The 13,409-nt window shown below is 38.2% G+C and overlaps 1 pseudogene; it reads right to left on the reverse strand.

Moving 5' to 3' along the window:
• LOC131768810 (uromodulin-like) overlaps nt 1-13,409 on the reverse strand; it is a 233,972-nt pseudogene that overhangs the window by 635 nt on the left and 219,928 nt on the right.

Raw genomic sequence — 13,409 nt, forward strand, 5'->3', positions numbered from 1 at the left:
TTATTAAATTCAAAGTCAGGCTCCAAGAACCTCAAGTGAATCATTGAATCCGCCTGAAATCCTGGAACTTAAGAGCAGAAAACAAAATAATGTGTCATTTGCATTGGAGTATCTCAAAAAGGCCTGCAACTTCTTTATCGCAAACGTTTCCAAATTCTAGAACACAAAAGAAGTGAGAAATAATTTTTTTTCCAGATGAAAGAGGGCAATTATTACCAATCTTAGCTCGCTTACTTCCTGGGATAAGCACTAAAGCACAAATACAGTAAAGTGTAAGCATTTTTAACGGGAGGACTCTTGAAAACTAGCGATGATTTTCTGAACCAGACTCTATTTAGTCTGTGCTGCAGTAGCGGAGAGAACATGTGGGTGTGCCAGTTATGTGGTAAACATAGTAACCGCCGCAATTTATCACTTTGACGGAACTTGACCAGCTGCAGCAGTCTGACCCCCAGTGGAAGCAGACTGTCCCGTTCACCTGACCATCAGCCACTATGGGATGTGTACTATTTAGCCAACCAGATGCGTCAGTGTTACATCGGTGTTTTGGTGGACATGAAGTAGGCATTCTTGTACCTGCTGCTCCTTCCAGACGGTACCAACCCTTAAGTCCGTTGTCACAAACCGTGTTTTTATTGGTGTAATTTATCCTTCTGTCTGCTCCTGTCAGACTTTGATAGTTTTGACATTCTAAAATGGGCAGAGAACAAATGATTTAAGAAATTCAAAAACAGGGAAATAAACCTTTTTAATATGCCAAAGCTTTGCACGAACAGAACAAGTAATACTTTTATATATACGATGTCGAAACAGTCCGGGCTATAGTTTTATCCCAATTATATTCATGCTTTATATTCTAACATATTTCAATATGAATATGTTATATAGAATTTTTTAACATTGTCTTAAAAATCAGTTTTCAGGATTCATTTGTATTTTTCAAGTATTGTAAAGTTTTTGTAAATAATTGCGTAAGTTAGCCTTTGGCTGTGATGCATTTTTAATAATTTATCTATCTATCTATTTATCTATCTATCTATCTGTCTACCTAAACCTTTCAAATGCAATTTATTTATCCAGACAGGCTGGCCCAGTTCAACTGAAAACTGTTTGAAATGGGGACCTGTATAAACGGTAACACGGCCAGACCACAACACCGGGAGCAACGTTCCCTCCCCTTTGCGAGAAGTGCTAGAGCTCTTTAACGTTCCTTGCTAACCAGTACAGAAAAGATGAAGGAGACGTGAACTAGGGTTTATTGTCTTTATCCGAGAAGAGAAGAATGTCCAAACATTTTCACATATCATACACACATTCTCAGTTATTTTAAGACCCTAAGTATAAGTAAGGTCTGGTGCTTGAACCCTTGATCTCCCGCACAGTAGTCCGGAGCTCTACAATGTGGCCTAACCATTACGATACAGATCGGAGCCGCCAATGTACACCCTCTGAGTTATTTCATTGTGCAGTGATCCTTACTGTTATAAGTTTCGTTTCCTCTGGGATCAAAGTGGGAAACCTCTTCAACAGAAGAACACACGATTCGCTTCAGCTCACTTCACTTGCACAGCCAGCTGGATCAAAAATTTCCACGTAAAATTGGTTCTATTTTGTGCAAGTTGCTTGATTACCTTCTGTATGATTATTTATCACTACCCGACGGCGAGCTCCTGCTTAAGAGAAGATAGTTACAGGAAAAGCTGTAGGATTTTACACAAAGAAATAAGATACGAAATTCAGATTTAAGAGACCTGAGGCACTAACCTGACGGGCTCGCAAAGTTGCAAGATCTTCCATCCCCTACGTACGGATGGTGACATGAGCAGGTGAAGGACCCCACAGTATTGGTACATAAAGCCAAATCATGGCAGTCGTGCTCGCTGCTGGCACACTCATCAACATCTGTTGATATAAATTGGCAGGTTGATACAGATAATAAATGAGAAAGGAACAGTAAGAGACTTGCCGGATTTGCATATTTGCTATGAATTCGACGGATGATAAATTGGCCCAGGGATGTTGAAACTTGCTTGACGAAAGACCAAATTTGACTTGTAATTGAGCATTTGTGGTGTAAATATGTAAGCTCACACATAAAACCTCTTCTACCTTTGCAAGTATGTCCATCTCCAGAAAAACCAATTTTGCAAGAACAACTATACGATCCCAGAGTGTTTTTGCAGTCGGCGTTCTCATTACAAATACGAATGGAGGTAGTGCATTCGTCAGCATCTGTTAAAGAATAAAAAAAACTCATTTAATGCTAAAATATTCATTGATCCTGAAGCACTTTTATTCGGAAACTTATTATTTTTGTTTTTATGTTCTTTTTATATCTCTTATTTTGATTTGCTAACATGAATATTCCTTTAATTTCAGTTTTCTTATCGCGAATCTTATGTTAGTTCACTCTGATTTCAACTTGGAAAATAAGGACGCCGCTTTGGCAGATAGTTATTTTAGAGGAATCAGACATCTCTCGGAGTGCATTTTGAACCTGACATCTCAAGAACTTAGGTAACCTTAGTTGTTTTTTTTTTCTCTATTTATGACGTTTTTGATAACCCGCCTACTGATACCTTTATAAGAGGGCTGATACTAGTTTCGTAACCAGGCCTCTGACGGCCAATTTCAGTTCTAGTTACACGGTAGGACCTGGGTACGAGGTCAGGCATATAGAGAAGTTCCTTGCTAGTTCGAAACTAGTCACCTCAAGTGTGGAAGTGCTGAAGAGCGATATAAAAATAAATGAGGGAAAAAGTTTATGACGTTTTGGGGAAATTCCAACCTTTCTTCAACATAGTTACAGTCTTTCTTCGGACAACTCTCACCCAGACGATCAGACTAACGATCGATTATACCTAGCACAAAGGCTAACAAAGGCTTCTGCTTTACTGTCTTACTCTACCTTCTGTTTTCATGTCACAGTAAGCCAACACAGGTGTGTCAAGTATGATGAAATTCAACCAGTATTTGCCGCTGACCGCTTTTCCACCTTCACTCGCCTTGATTTCCTTACACGAGTCTGCAGGCAGTTCTGGGATGGCACCGAGAATAGCTAGGAAAAAAAAAGAGTAAAAGAAACACTATGTCTTTCCCTTTAGGACAGTTGGCCAAATCATTTTGCCTTAACGCTCACCTCTCTTCGTATCTCGTCTGAAGTAATATCTCTCAAAGCTGGGTACAAAATCTTCAGGTCTGGCCTCCTTTGTGCGGTTACTCAGCTCACACTTGTCTTGGGTGAACACATAGTTTAAGCTTTGGCATCTGACGTCACGATAACATTCCTGCAAACACACATCACCTAATGCTGCTCCGATGATTGTTTTAAAAATGTGTTTTTGAAGCATCTTACCAAAGATGGAGACTTCACGTGTATCAAGATGGTACTGAGTAACAACTGAGTGAAACGATACCAACATGAGGAGTAGCACTGGTAAATGAAAGAACTCTTGGACTCCCATTGTGGTTATATGATCTCACCTGAGATGAAATCATGAAGTTTGAGAGCACAGTGATATACAAATATGTGGCCGTCCACAGAAAAACAGGGAATACGTAGTATACGGTACCTGCAGAGGCACTTATTGTTTGGCTGTTTTCCAAGCAGTATGACATATCGCACACACACATGACTAGGGGTATGTCATGGATGCTACAAATTTGAGGCTTGATGTGAAAAAGCACGAGTTAGGTATGGCACGAGTCGATAGGACACGGATACTAAAACAGTCTCATTACGCGTTCGTCTATGGCTTAATCAAAAGTTTTACTTATTTTTTTCTAATAAGAAGTTGTCAATGCTTTTTAAATGCAATCCCTTAATGGCAGAAACAGTTTTAACTAAGTACGGCGAGCGGTCGTCGTCCCTATGCATGCATGCAAAAAAAGAAAAAACACAGACAACTAAATATAAAGTATCAGACTCCTTTAAGACTCATTCCCTAACGTCTTAGCAGCTCTTTATTCCGATCTAAACATTCACGCTAGTCTTTAAAAATAGCACACAGTTCGCCGCCCATGATAACGTTTATGAAAATCTCCCAAAATGATTTCGTTAGTTTAGCTCTGTCCTATCATAATGATAACAGAACCATAAGGTACTTCTCCTATGCTATGAACTTGCCTGAGTGAGTATCACAGTCCTCCTTCACTTTTCAAAATCGATAAAGAGATCTTTGGAAACAAATTGACTTCAAATGAAACTTAACTAGTATTGAAAGAAGAACTTTACAGACCTCAACATGCTTAAATGATAAAATTATGAAACCTGATGCTCTTTTTTTGCCACCTGCAGACTTCCTTTGTAAAAATTTTGGCTGGGATCCACGCAGAATTTCATTTTTCTTCGAAATTCAAAATATGATATCGCTGTTATAATGCAAGTAAATGACAACGAAACTCTTAGCTTTATCTAATAGAAACATTTTTCAAAATTCGTTGGCTTTCCAAAACTCGTTCCTTCTTATCTTTCGTTATGACACAGCTATAATATTGTTCTTGTTAGGAATAGGGCAGAACTGCAAACGTATTTTTAAGTAGTTCATGACATTAAGGCCAAACACATTTAAGTCCTTAAACACATAAGGTCCTTAAGTCATGAACGACAGCTGTCTCTACATTTGGATCCGTTTTTTCATTTTGACAAGAGGCACTTCTTTGCAATCACTTTTCTTGAGAGTTCTGCTGTGTATCTGTTACATTTTTGTGCTGCTCGTCATTGCAGTCACTGCTGGGACCTGAAAACGATGGCTGATCTCAGAAAGGAGCGAGTTTAAGAGTAAAGTCAATTTTAAGCTTTCATATATCGTCCAACATTATCAAACCAGCGGGTGCCGGTTAAACTTATTAACATCCTAATTCGAGTTGAAATTTCAAATATTTACTTCACCTGCTTGTATATTAGTGTCATCAATTATTAAAATAAAAAATTTTCGCCACCGAAGTTTTTTTTAGTAATTTAATAAAGGCCAGAGAAACTTTTAAAGTTAATGTCCAATTCAGTTGATTGATTAAGTCCAAAAAGCATTTTATAACACGACTGTTACTCTTTTTCTCTATTCCTCGTGCTTGTTTATGCGCTATTGACCTCCTATATTCATTTTTACATCAAAATGTGAGACCTTAGATAACTTTTCTGTTTCTAAATTTGGATCTGTTTGTTTCACTTTAATTTGATAAGAAGCAATTCTTTGCAATCACTTTTCTTGAGAGTTCTGTCGGGGATCTTTTAGACTTTTTCCTTGCTCTTCAGTGCAGTCACTGCTGAGACCTAAAAACCATGGCTGATCTTAGAAAGGAGCGAGTTTAAGAGATAAGTGAAGTTTTCATCATTATAGTCCAACATTATCAAACCAGCGGGTGCCGGCGAAGCTTATTAGCATCCTAATTAGAGTTGAATTTTAAACATTTGCTCACTTGTTTGTATACTTAGAGTCATCAATGATTAAAATGAAAAATTTTCGTCATCGAAGTATTTTTTTTTTAATTTAATAAGGGCCAGAGAGAATTTTAAAGTGAGTGTCTTCATTTTAAGGGAATCTTACTTTCATAGAATAGCGTATACAGGTTGCATGAAATGTACTTTTTTAAGAGAGGATGTCAGCATCCATCGAACAAATTTGAAATATTGTGGCAAGTCGCCCAAAATTCGTTTCCTCTCCTACTTTCATATTTTGTAGCCCAATATGTTCTTATAATTGTGGTGTAGTTTTTTTGTGAAAATATATTTTAGTTTTCGAGAAATGACTTTTTTCGTTCGACCGCTCAAATATGCAAATTTCCACCGTGAATATTACACGAGTTGTGTGACCTCATGTAACGAATGTGCTAGACCTACGGTATTTCTGTGAAAATAATCCTTCGTTTTATCATCTAAACTTAATCTCCTGTCGTTATTGAAGCTGGCAAAGAAATATTTTTTTTGGTGAATATTTTTGTCCGACATACTTTTCCTATGTCGAAAAGTAGCATCAAAACAAAGACAGTTTTAACAATGACTGATATGACACAATCTACTGAGCCTCAAGCTTTTATGAGACAAAAGGATGGTTATAAAGTTACTGTAAAAATTTCTTTGTGTATTTGTGTTGTTCTATCTTGAGACGAACTCAAAGTCCGGCAAAATTTACTTGAAGCGACTATGAAATGTACATGGTGCGCCTACTTGTCGCCACCGTCAATTGGAATAAATCACTACAATTTGTAAAAAAGTCTAACGTAACACTCTTACCTTGTTTATTTATGATTTTATAAGCCGTTTCTATTATTATATTACGCCTGGGTATTACTTTTTGATAGGAGCTCAGGTTTTGCGTTGTGTTTTCCTCTCCTTCATTTATATCATAAGCAATAATTGATACCGACACAAGTGAATATTTACCATTTATGAAGATTTTTGTTTACGTTGAATTGAAAATATTAAAATATGTACTTTCTTCACTAATCGTTGTTTCAGCGGCAGCGAAGCAGTTAAAATCGGGTTGTTGCTTCAACGCTACTGAAATTTTTAGTATTCAGACAGGCGAGCAAAGCGTGATGCTCTGGGAATAAAAACTTTTAGGGGCCTTTTACATGATATCCGAATGAGTTTTGTACAAGAACGAGTTCATACCGGTTGCCACATAATAACCAGCGTAAAATTTATCCGAAATGAGTCGTTTCTGAGTGAGTTTATTAGGGTTTTCATTATAGAACGAAACACTCATTCTGGACGACCTTTTCTACCTGTACAATGTAAACGCGGCACGGCTCTCATATTTGTATGAATCCTCTGTAGAAGCGAGGGAAGCATTGAAAAAGACAGAAAAGGATATAAACACTCGTTTTTACAGGCTAATTGTTGCCACTCCCACACGGATAAGGCTTAAGCACCTTTGATAATTTTATAGCGGTTATTTTTGAAATTCTAGGCGCGCACCCCCGCCCTCTTATGTAAAGGGATCCCCGGGGGTGCTAATACGTGCAGCACACTTGACATTTAGCAAGGACAAATTCTAATGTGATTTTGGCGAAGAGAAACATGTTTTGTCAGCGTCCAGTTGCTAGTGCGGAAGGACCCTTTACCACCGTGTGCATAATAAAATTACGCGTCCCCCCAGACAGCGTAAAGCCAACAAAATGTTCAGACATAAGTTCAGAAAATTCCGTCTCTGTCTGAATTTTTGGTATCCTATTGACCAATTCCCAATCGAAACTTAACTCTGACGTCACGCGTAATTTTGCTCACGGTGGTAAGTAGCCTACTTACCGAAGCCAGATTGTACGAATTTTCCAGACATCTTGAGTACTATCTGTGATAAACGCTTGCCAATTCCTCTAACAGCTTTTGAAATCGACTTAACCCTACCTTTACCATGGCCGGACATTTCTTTTGGCACCCTACATCTGCTATTGGAACCACGATTCTACCCAACACCGAGATTTGATCTGTGAGTAGGGCAATTTGTAAAATCATCGCTATCTTTTGGCGTCTCGAAGATGCCGGCACGCGGCAAAACAAGATCAACTTCATTTTCTGGATCTGAAAACTTGCAACTCCGCAAGTGACTTGAAATGTCTTTTTAACAATCACGCGAGGGTAAGACTTGGTCTTCTTGATAACTAAACCCACATGTTCCACCTGCGAACGATTTAACTAAATAGCAAATCTCCATGTTAGCATGTAAGATGAGACGCTTATAAAACAGATCAGTTAGCTAACTCAGTATGTCGCTTGTCAATCAAATTGACTACTATAACCATACTTTGACTTCAGCCGGCAAAGGAATCATTGATGGATTTTGACATTTTAGTTTTCTGAATGCAGTAATTCCTGAAAGGTTTTTCTAGATGTCATGCAAAGAGGAAAAAAAACCCATCTCTTGGTATTTCGGAGGTTGACTCATCTTTAAATTTCTGTGTCACGCTTGTCACGCAACTGATATAATAAGTTAGAGAAGATATATAAACTGGAACTCAAATCTGGCTAGAACGTGGTAGAGCATAATTAAAGTGATCGTCGAAACAGGTAATAAAATCATAAATAAATAAGGTTAGAGTGTTATGTTAGATTTTTTTGCAAATTGTGATGATTTATGCCAGTTAATGGTGGCGACAAGTAGGCGCACCATGTATATTTCATAGTCGCTATCAAGTAAATTTTGCCGGACTTTGAGTTCGTCTCAAGATAGAACAACACAAATACACAAGGAAATTTTTACAGTAACTTTATAACCATCCTTTTGTCTTATAAAAGTTTGAAGCTCAGTAGATTGTGTCATATTGGTCATTGTTAAAACTGTCTTTGTTTTGATGCTACTTTTCGACATAGCAGTCGACATAGAGTCGCTACTTTCGTGGCATCAGCGTGAAGGGTGTCGCAGAGTAAAATCCGATGCTTGCGAGAAGCTGTGAATCCGGCTTTCAAATCCGAGATAGAAACAAAAAAAGTTTTGGCGATGCAACTCGTTGTATGGCCGATGCTCTGTTCAGATCACTGTAAAGTACTGTACTTCCGGCACGAAAATATTGCGCCACAGTCTCTTCTCTATGCGGTTGTATTTGCAATATATCACATTCTACATTGTAATGTTTTCAAACGACAGCCATCATTTACAGACTTAATTCGCTTACAGGTATAACTTAGCTACCATTTGACCAAGACTTCAGCTACAAAAACAAAGTTCAGACTTTGAGAACTCAGAGAGAAATGCGAAACTTAAAAACCGATGTGAAAAGCGCCATGAGCGAAATTGTAAGTACCGCAGAAAATGACGAGATCTCCAAATAGGAAAGAAGCTTTTCAGACAAAGGACTCTTTTTAAAGGCACTATTCGTCACCCCTTGCAACGTTTAAAAACTTTTCTGAAACGATGTAGCAATGTTATGGTGTAACACGATGTAAAGACTTCCTTTTTACTCCATCTGCAAAGTTCCCCTGAACACGTTTGGCTGAATTCCACGTGGAGGTGCCCAAGACACAATAGAGGTCCATGCTCTCATGCTCGTGAGTCCCTCCGTGAACATTCCCATCGTTTGTAATGGCAAATGATCCAACGCATGCAAACGTTGTTACAGTAACTCATTTGGAGAAGTGACTGAAAGAAAATTTCAAAGTGGTTTTTAAGACCCAAAATTCACTCCTTTCATCCATCACTCAATCGCTCCTTCGTTCTCCTTCTTCTTTCCACTCCTGTTAACCTCTATGTGAGTCCTCTAGCACTTAGAGCTTTCGCATTCCTCGGTGCATGGGGCTCAACTACTGAAAGTCAACGATTGGTCAAATTTTAACAGTTTTCTGAGAAATAAACTGTATTTAACCGACAGCTAAGTTCTGAGACCTGAAAATTTTAGCTGTGTTAGAAAAATTGATTGAAATTAAGACTGCGTGCAAAAGGTCTCAACCAAGGCTTAAACAAATCTTGTACATTCGAGGCGCTCGAATGAACATACTCTCGAGGGCAAGAAGCCGTCTTACATTTTATTATTTTTAAGCCTTGTTTTAAATTTTGTTGATCCGGAATTTGAATACTCGATCATCAAAAGTCACGATATCGATGAACTGCATTCTGGAATAATTAAAACTTCCCCCTTTTCCAAGTGCGGAAAAGGAAAGACAAACGTTGTGCTTTGGTAATCGGCTTCTCGAATGCCGATTTCTGCTCAGAAATAAGGAAATGTTCCAGATGAAAAGATAAAAAACATATGCTTTTGAAGGAAAAACTTTAAAAAAAATTGGGAAATAAAAGACAAGGCAAAATAACTTTTTAGGTAGCTTCTTTTTTTTTCGGTCCGTAACACGTCATGGCTGCATCACTGGTTTCATGATTCACATCAATCTCGATGACAACCAGCTACATAACCTTTATCTTTGTAAAATGAACCCTCTGTGGATTTCCCTTGTATTTAAGGGACCTTTTTAAACAAAAGCGGCGCCTAAGAAAGTCCTCTCATAGAGAAATGAGCATCGTAGGAGGATTTTTCTGGAAACGCTCTTATAGTTTCACGTTCCATGAAAGTATCTTAATTTGTTGGTGTTCCAGAGCTAATTTATTTTTCAATTCCTTTTGAAAAGTAAATCTCTTTTGGCAGTTTCAGAGCTAAATAAAAGTTAATGTTAAAATGCAGACAACATGGATATCAACGTTTTCGCTCATTCTCAAATTTACACGGATAAAATTGAAACTGATCTTGATTTGTGGCGGAAAGGTCGTCTGAAAAAATGTCACTTGCTGTTTTATAATTTCACAGCAAGGAAACTGTCCGATTAAGGGCTTGAATAAATCAGGTTTAAGATATTTAACTTATCAGTTGTTATAGTCTATATACTTCTGAAACCTGAGAATTATCTTAGGGTACAAAGGGTACAAACCATTCTTTTTTAGTAGATTGAGTTGAAATCCTCAGACATCGGTTTCAGATTAATTTCTACTGGTTTAATCATCTTCAGCTTTTCCTAATGTTCTCAAAACATGACGGTGACGGCAACGAGGACATGGCAAAACAAAAGCTCTACTGGGTAGAATAACATCTTAGCACGTGCCTTTTAAAACTGTGTACATTTCTCAGCCGTCTTCAGAAAAACAACAACGTGACATCACCAAAATTTGCGGGGTCTGTAAATGGAAACATCCAGGCATTCGCAAAATTCCAGCTAAAACTATAATAATTTATTTTTTTCATATCTTCGTTTTCCTCCGCGTTGCCGACTGCTAAAGATTCAACCCAACTTCAACTTCTGCCCGGAATCTGGGGGTTACTATCGATAATTGTCTTAACCTTACGGAACATATAAAAAAAAAATCCGTGTCTCCTGCCATTACTACTTAAGGAACATTGCCAAGATTAGGAAGTACTTAAGTAAAGACACCTCTGAAATTCAGTACCTGCGTTCATTTAAACTGGATAATTGTAATTCCTTGTTGTATGGACTTCCCAAACACCTACTAAATAAGCTATGATTAAAACAAAATACTGCTGCACGCATTGTTACGTTAACTAAGAGGTTTGACCATTTGTGACCCTCTACGGGATTTCAGGGAATGAGGTGAACGCACGCACACGGCACGTTATGACAAGCTCGCACGCTAATGGCATGACGCGCTTACCGTGCAGATATGCGCATAAAAACAATTGATTTTAGAAAGCGTGTTGTAGCCATTGTTCATATCTGGCTAACACGGTAGAGCTTTGTTTCTCTAACACGCTAGATTTTTTTTTTTTTTTAACACGCCAAGTTCCTTTGTTCCTTAACGCGCCAGTTTATCTTGTACAATCCAGCTTACTTTGTTACCTGTGTTTGTCAGCTTCTCAGTAACGTATTGTGAGAATGGTGTTTGTACAGTGTATTACTTATAAAATATAGGCGAAAATGAAGATCTTCTGTCCTATCCGAAAGTTGTAATACAAAAGGAAACATTTACGGCAAATCGCGGCTTTTTCCCTCAGGATTTTCTCAAGGAATTCAGACCGCACGACGTGTTTCACAAGGTCCAGAGGATCTCAGTTTGAACACATTAATTACTTTTTAAAACTTAATTCTAACCTTGTAATATATAAATCCCTGTAGCTTCACGAAGTTAATGAGCGTAGTACTGAATCTCTGTGAATCCTTTCGCAACAGATATCCGGCTCTATGTCCCCTACGCGGTTGCTGTTCGTCACTCTGTTTAAAGCGGCATTTTTAAAATAAATAACCGCCAGGTAGCCGGCGAAAAACGAAGCTTTCCGAGCGAAGCCGGGAATCATTTACTGTTCGCCGATCATGGCATCTTACGAGCTCTTAGTCTTCAGCACTGCGGTCTATACCTTACGTAACGCAACTGTAACGCGAGGATAATTAAAATTAAAATTGTCGAAGAATTTAACGAGTTTTTCAGTTCGCAAACTGAGCAAACTTAAAAGTTTCAAACTCCTCTGGACCCTGTGCATGCACTCACTTGCTTTTGGTTTCCATATTTACGTCATTTACACTACAAAACGTTTGGACGCACAAAGGAACAAGCAAACAATTCGTAACTGTTCATTATCAAGTTTCAAAATGCAATCTCAAAGTCATGAATTCTCATACTTTCTGAACTACGAAAAAGATTTAGAATCCCTGGCAGAAGATTATTTTAGCACTAGACCAGCAGAAGCGGAAGATGATCAACAGTACGACTACGGTTCTGACAGCAGCAACGAAACTGATCAGGAAATTGACTCCGATGTTGACTTTAACTTTTCGGAGTGTGATTTATCTGAGGGATCGAAAGTGCACGCATTTGCGGCCAAAACATGCGGATGTGCTTATGGAGATAATGCAGATCCATGCAGCTCTACCACTGAAATGAAGACATCGTCGATTGCCGAAACAACTGTGCGGAACTTTCCTCAACTGAACTCGATCTGGTAATTTAAAAGCATTATGGGTAGGTTAATTGAGCAGAGTTTAGCCATTGCTCAACAAATCCGCGTTCTGAGTTATTTTGATTTTAGCTTATCCTAGCATGTAAACATTGCTAATTATAAAGAGAGTAAAGAAGGCATAAAATCATTTACCCGCCCAAAATAATGCATTTACAAACAGGTTAGGTGACGACAGTCAAAGGAATCTAATAGACTGTCGGTTAATAAGAAAAGGGTATATTTGATATTTCATTATTTTGTAAACTCTGTCCCTAGAAAGAAAAAAAAAAATGACGCTACCACTGCACCACGTGCACTGTCGTACTTGTCGGTTTACAAATTTAAAAATATAAATAAATAATGCCTCGTGGACTAGCAGAACGGACAAACTCGGTGAGAACACAGTTTACCCTTAAGCCGTTTGCTTTGCATCATACAAGTTCGCTCTTATTATTTTAAAAGCTTGTGCTCAAAAGTTCATGCACGATTTCATGAGCAGAGTATTTTTCTCGTTCGGCCAGTGTTTCAAAAGCTGTTTTAAGAAAATGAGGAATTCGAAAATGAAGGAAAAAACTCAACCACATTTTTAAATGATGGACAACAAGTCGAGATATTCCTTTATGCTTGGCGAATTATTGTACTGGATACTGAGTATCGTATATCGGCTAGGCGTATCGATGAAAGCCTTAAAGCTTAGGACGTACTTCTTATACAAATAGAAAGCAACTTTAACTTTAAGAAGCTTGTCCTAAAATTGGCACGGTCACCGTGTCATATCGTGCGAAGTTGCGAGTAAGATCTTAACACGTTCCTTTGTTTGTACCGTGCGAAGCAAGGCAATGTCTGCGAAGTTAATGAGGCAAGTAACTTATAAGCAGCTAACGTGTTGAAAGCTCGCTCTTTTGTTTTAGCGTGCTGGTGTACCGTAAGCGTGCGTTCACCTTATTCCCTGAAATTCCGTGGAGGGTCACATATTACTTATATCACGTTTAAACCTCACTGGCTACCTTTAAACTATCGCATACATTTTATCTATCTGAACT

Source organism: Pocillopora verrucosa, chromosome 5, assembly GCF_036669915.1.
Source record: "Pocillopora verrucosa isolate sample1 chromosome 5, ASM3666991v2, whole genome shotgun sequence".
Lineage (NCBI taxonomy): Eukaryota > Metazoa > Cnidaria > Anthozoa > Scleractinia > Pocilloporidae > Pocillopora > Pocillopora verrucosa.